This window comes from Lates calcarifer, unplaced genomic scaffold (genome assembly GCF_001640805.2).
Source record: "Lates calcarifer isolate ASB-BC8 unplaced genomic scaffold, TLL_Latcal_v3 _unitig_1092_quiver_764, whole genome shotgun sequence".
NCBI classification, from domain to species: Eukaryota; Metazoa; Chordata; class Actinopteri; family Centropomidae; genus Lates; species Lates calcarifer.
In genome coordinates, this window is record NW_026115281.1 from 59,273 (window position 1) to 66,180 (window position 6,908).

The following is a 6,908-nucleotide window of genomic DNA, read 5'->3' on the forward strand; positions in this document are numbered from 1 at the left end:
TTAGAAATTTATCAGAACGGAAGCCAATAATAAACCACGGATTAAAGGGTGAGTTCACAGCTTTTAATGGAGACATTTTACATTTGACTATGTGGAAACAAGTAAAAAAGAACAAGAGTCAAGCTGTATCCCACAGCTAATGACAAAAACAATACGTTTACATCCCCCTGTAGTTCCAAAACTTTGAGCGTGATGTTAACCCCCAAAATAGAAATAGGAGGACTGACAAAATCCACAAATCTTCCATTTTTTATTACTTTTTTCATGTTGCATGTCCCATCGTCCCGTTATCAATCATTTTTGACTAATGACAAAATGGGAGAATGGGAGGTGTTCAGGAGCACAGCTAATTTCTTCACAACCCATCTGACCCATCTGAATCTACAAATGTCAGTGACACAAGAGGAAATGTCAGACGACCTCCAGAGTCAGTCGGATATATAATTCCATCCATTCAATAGATGTTGGGATATTTCAGTCTGGACTCAGGTGGTGGACTAACAGACCCACATGGATCTGTAGAGCTGTTGGTCAAAAATTGGGAGAACTGGATTTTAAAGGGTTAAGTTTAAGAGGCTGTTTGACAGAGTTACAGGAAGTGTCTCATATCGCCTTTATTTAAAAGTGTTTCGCAACTATCAGTCCTCTATATGTGGCTGTGTGCAGTCTGAGGTTGCCATGGTGACAGAAGTATAATGAATAATCTCCCATCAGCTGCTCCAGTGTTTCCTCAGGCTCAGTCCTGTCTCAGAAAACATCACTTGACACAACCTGATGAAGAGATAAAAGATGGAGAGGAAACATGACCACTGATGACGAGAGAGATGACGATACACAGAGTTTCTGTTAAAAAGGTTTAGTCACAACTTTAACTGACATTTTACAAAGTTTATTATAGTTATTACAGACAGTGAACTCACCACAGGCGCTCAGCTGTCCTGCTGTTATTACAGACAGTGAACTAACTAAAGTTGTGGTAGAGATGTAAAACACAGTGGAGTAAGATTGTGTTGCTGAGCTGTATTTTTAAACATTTGTGAGATGACAAATGTTACAGTTATTTTGACTTAACCCAAAAGTTCTGGTTTCACTTCAGCTGTCAATGTCCTTTCAGTTACATGTGTAACTATGGTTCTATGAATTCTGGATAAATGCTGGAGAACTGTGATAAATGGTAATGGTATGACACCAGAAACAATTGGTGCTATAATATTGAAAATATATGTTTTTTAAAAAAGGATTTAGTGTTAAATTACTCTTTAAAAAAATAAATGGATTGCCTGTTAGGTAGCCAGTCATTCAACAAAGAATGGGTGTAGTTATTAGGAGGTTAGCTGATTGTCCAGTCTAAAGATCCCGTTAACGTCCCACACTGATGTTGCAGATCTTGCAGCTGGGGTCTTTCTTAGCGTTGAGGGTGGACAGACTCATGAGCTGGTGGCCGCTGATCTGTGATACAGTTCCTAAAATCAGATCCACCGGCTCCGTGTAGATCACCTCCAGGATGACGTCCTGAGCGTGACAGAAAGACAGAGAGCCGTCGTCCTCCTCGGTGCAGGTCAGGAAGCAGTTGTTGGATCTGTCCAGGGCCGGCAGCCTCCCTTTACAGAAGACGTCTCCTTTGGAGCCATCAGGGGCCAGGACCAGGATCACGTAGTGGTAGGACGTGTACATACAGTAGAAATCCCCAAAGTAGATGTTGGTGTTATGGTTGAAGAGGAGGTCTGCTTGGATCTGTGGAAGAAACACGTGATACAGTATTAGCGCTTCTACTTCTACTCATAGTAGTCTAACGCCTTGTTTCCTTAGAGGTTTATTTTGTGTTTGTAAAAGCTGCTCCACAGCTCTTCATCTGGTCAGTTTCACTTTCGACAGTTTAACATTTAATTGGCTTTTTGTGGTTTTACATTTTTGGACATAGACCAGACAATCAGGAGAATAATTGGTAGATAATTTGTTAATGAAAATAATTATTATTTGCAGCCCTGAAGAAATATGTGACAGAGACTTAAAAATCCATTAAAATGTCACCATCATCTCATCACCTGTCCACGGCTGTACCTGGAAGCGGTAGGGTCCATATGGGGAGTCCTGGGGGGTTTTCCTGTGTTGAACTCTGTGTTGCAGCTGAAGAAGATCCCCTCCAGTTTGCTGCTGATGGGCGACCCGTGGCTCCCGCTGTTGTCTTTAACTGCCGGCAGCATTCGGCGGCACTGAGCGTCTCTGGAACGATAAGAGGGGCTGTTCACAGCACACACAGGGTTAAAACACACCTGCAAGGGGCAGAGGGTGGACGTCAGCCGTCACTGAAGCAGGAAACACACACCTGGCTTGTTGGAAGTACTCCCTCTGCTGGTTCCTGTAGAAGACGGTGAACGGCAGCATCCTGCCGGCGATGGCCTCGGCTTTCTGCAGCAGCTGGTTCAGGTGGGCGGTGGAGTAATCTGCAGACATGTGATCAGTAATGTTTAATGTGTTAGTTAGATGTGAAATTTGAATCCATTCAGTTTTTTGTGTTAATATTGATAATCAGTTTTTGGTCCAGATGTCCTGCAGCAGATGATCAGTGATCTCCCTAATGAATTAGAGATTATTAACTTTTAATGTTTCCATTACATTATTTCCATGACCAGGGCGTCTGCGAGATGAAGTATTGTGACACCACAAAGAAAATTTAAAGTCAGATTCTTTCATGAATTATCATTTAGAACATGAAACATGAAACACATGCAGTCAGAGAAAAGAGTTGATGGTAAATCTGTAGATGAGACGTTAACAGCAAACCAAACTCCTCTCCTTCATTCAGAGAAAACTGAGGCAGTGGGTGGTGGGTGGGTGGTGACGGGCTCATGGACTGAGAGCTGAGTCCTCTGTCCAACCTGCAGTGCAGAACTCGATGATCTCGCTCCACTGAGAAACGCTGTAGTCTCCGTCTGGCTGTTTGGCGGCCGTCTGGACGGCCACCGTGTACTCTGTACGAGGACTCAGGAACCAATGGCCTCTCACCGTCATCGGCAGGGGAACCGCCTTCGCCACCAGCTTCGTTGGTACATCCTGAAAGACAAAGACGTAGAATGTGGAGGACAGGCAGAGGAAGAGTATTCACTTTAGATGCTTAAAACCAGAGATTGGACAAAGTTCAGAAGGTGATCACAGTGTATGATCAGACCACCGGCACCAACCTTGTGTTTGAACTTGTTCTCCTTCTTGTTTTCCTTTTTGTTGAGGTCGATGAAGTAGTGTGTGATCCTCTCTCGGCCTCTGCTGTCCATGTCCCAGCTGATCTTGAATGAATCACAAGTGATGTTACTGATCTGGATCTGCTGAGGAACTGGCAGGTCATCCACATCCCCGATGCCGCTGTCCGCAGACTCTGTGCCTGGAAATCACACTCAGTTTAGATTCCCTTCACGTGAAGGGTAGCCCGATCCCCTGCTACATCAAAAATTGACAGATGAGTCAAGCAGACCGCAACAAATTTTTTGAATGTGAAATCACTGCAGTCAAAGATCCAGCAACAGCTCAGTGTCAGAAACTTGTTTATCCTGAGGCTCACTGATGATGTAAGGAGATCATGTCGAACAGCAGTGTGGTGCTACTGATTCTGCTGTTAAAGCAGAGAGGGATTAACCCATTAAAGTTCAGAGTACACTGACCCCAACTCAAATTCCACATCGGATCCATGTCACATACCATCAAGGCAAAGAGCCTGAATGAAGACCATGAGATACAGTTGCATGTTTGACCTTTTCACCCATTTCATTCGTTATTTATTTTTTCAGTCAGATCATTCTCAGTATTTACAGCCTGACGTTTACAAGTTGCCTTTTGGACCTCTGTTCATCACCTTGATTCTCTCCATACTTGCCTCTAGTTTTTTAGGAAACTATGAGGAAAGGAATTCTACCACAGTAACATGATGTAGAGGTTTCAGGCTGATTTAATGTGAATCCACCAGAGACAGATTTCTCTGTATCTGAGTCTCTGTTTGTTCCTCTGAATTCACCTCCTCTCTCTCTCTCTCTCTCTCTCTCTCTTTGTCTCTTCATCCCTCCTTCCTTGGATTCTGCATCTTTTTAGAGTCAGAGGACAAAAGGCCTCAGTCAGAGCTTCAGGCCGAACAAGGAGCCTGTTGAAGAGGGGAGGTGATCGAGGACAGAGAGGCTCAGCCTGGTTCCTGCAACAGCCTTTTTACCACTGGAGGTAAATTTTGTCCGTTGACCTGGTCAAAGGTCAAAGTCAAAGGTCACTGGTAATTCTAGTTTATTTTGACAATTTTTTTCAAATATTCCAAATTTCTTTGCAGCAGACACCTGCTTACCTCTGTTAAAGTAGTAACTCGTTATTTTATTTATGTGCTGAACACAAAAAAGACTGAAACAGCAGAAACAGAGAGTTCCTTCTGACCCTCCTTCCTCCTCCTCCTCCTCTCTCCATCTTGTCAGTGAATGGAGGAGGTGAAGCATCTATTCATTTACCATGGGAAGCTAATTAGCCACAGTCATCTGCTGCGACTCTGGAGATTCACCAGAGTGGATCTGCTGCCAGAGTTCAGTCCACAAAGGAGAGCAGGAAAACAGTTCACTGTTCTGCTCCTGTGACTCATCAGCATCATTCATTTAATTAAATTTAAATAACTCCAGGACAGAAAAAGAAAACTTTATATTTAATATCCAACAGAAATTTAACATCTAGATTATTAAAATGTTTGTCCAGGCTGTATCAGTAACCATAGAGAAAACTGAACGATGCTTCATTTCCAGATTAATGAACTTTAACATGATGTGCATGAACATGATGAACACATTATTATAATTGATATTATCAAACAGCCCCTGATGATTTGGATACTCAAAGTTGTGTCTACAGAATATATTCAAGGTTTAAACTTTTCTACATTAAAATGTCTAAAAACAAATAGACCTATGTGATATATGTTGTTGAATTGTGTTCTTACATTGTTCCAAATGTTTCCCAGCAATTTCCAAAACTCAAGGTAACAGTCTGTTTCATTTCTTTTCAACTGTTAATTACAAGCATAACTGCAATAACGGCAGTGGTGGTGATGACATTAACTGGTTTGGTCCAGTATTCTTTACTGGATGAAATAAGGACATAATATTCTTCCTAATGACCACAGTATATCTACAGGAATGAATCTATTTGTTAAAAACAAAAGTGCTGCTCATGCAGACTCTTCAAATTAAAAGCCCTTCTCAAGAGTACAAGTAACTTAAAACTCCCTGCAGTGCTGCTGGGCCAGCTCAGGGTTGATGACTTCCTGTTTACCTGAGAGACGGGAACTTTCTTCCTTTGGTGCAGCTTCGTTCTGCTCCATTAGAGTCATTTACATCCATATTCAAACCAGAGCAGCCAAACATCAATCTGTCCGCTGCATTTACATGAAGTCACCAAACTGCATGTGGTTAGATCCTGTTTACTCTCACATGTTGTGGTTAACATGTTAGTGTAAAGGTGACACACTGAGAGTATTTTTAACTCACACACTGATGGAGTTAGATCACTGCAGTTCTCTGTTTCCTGCTTTAGGATATGTGCTGGTCATGACTGACAATGTGACACTGTCACCGACCATTTCATGGTCATGTTTCCATCTCTGAACTTACAGATGAGTTTAAACCAGAATCCACTGAGCTTGGAAAGCAGAGGAAACTTTTGGAAACCAGCAAAGGCCGACATGAACTGAAATGAAGTGATGGATAGATGATATTCTTCAGGTAGCAGGAGAGGAGGGTCTAAACTGTGAGACCTCTGTCTGTACGAGACTGATGTCAAAGTTTCCTCTTCAGACTAGTTGAGTTCTTGGAGGTCTGACACTGACAGGATTCATCAGAACAACAGAACCAGCAGAGCGACTCGCTTCCTCTTCGCTCTGGTTCCCCTGAACACCTCAGTCTCCAAATCACTGCTCCAGCTGTTCAACAACAGTGACATGTGACATTTTGGCCCAAACATTTCCTGCAGGTCTATATTCTCTTTGTTGACTGTTTAAACCTTGGAGCAGGTTGAAGAAATCGTATTTCTGAGCTCATTACTTCTGTTGAGCTTAAAATCTGTAGTAAGCTTAAACCCAACTTTAAAGCTAACCTTAACTTAAAGCTGACTAAACCTAAAGCTAAACTTAACCTTCACCCATAGCCTAACCCGACTCTTAAACATGAAGATAACCTCACTCCAACTGTAACATTAACCAGAACCTAATCTAAACCTAAACCTTAAACCAAGATTTCACTCTGAAATTCAATGTTTTGTGTTATGAGGATTTGTTTTTTGTCCCCACACAGTGTCTGTTTAAACAGACTGATGTCCCCACAACATAAGTAATACAAGTACACACACACACTGACCTTCCCGGTCACATAGCTGCAGACTCTTCAGCTCCACAGTTGGATGGTTCATGCTGCTGTGAAGAGGCTCCATCATGTTCATATCCACAAAGACCAAAACACAGATGAAGTCAGAGTGAGACGTTGACGAAAGAAAAACTCAGAAACAAGATGAAAATCATGGGTTTGAGTGTTCTGCTGGTTTTCATTCAGAGTGCTGCCTCCTGTCTGACTGCAGCTCGCTTTACCTCTCTCTCTCTCTCTCTCTCTCTCTCTCTCTCTCTGTTTCAGTGACGTGATTGGATGATCAAGGAGAGAGAGACAGAGGGAGATGAAGAGGTGAACAGACATTTTCCATTTTCTAAGGATTTAAGGATGTTCATGAAAAAATGTTGAGATCTCAAGTACATCTTGTGAGATCTTGGGAAACTTACTTAGAAAAGTGCATCTTTTTTTCCCCAACCTTCAGATATATGCCCTCTCTCTCTAAGTTTCACACACACAAATGTATAAATGTACAAGAATAAAAAGAATGATCTTTAAATTATCTTTATTTGTGTC

General features: G+C 42.1%; 1 pseudogene; it reads right to left on the minus strand.

The window, feature by feature from the left end:
* Nucleotides 1-49: 49 nt before the first annotated feature.
* On the minus strand, nucleotides 50-6,620 carry LOC108886125 (phytanoyl-CoA hydroxylase-interacting protein-like; annotated as a pseudogene).
* Between the last annotated feature and the right edge of the window lie 288 nt (nucleotides 6,621-6,908).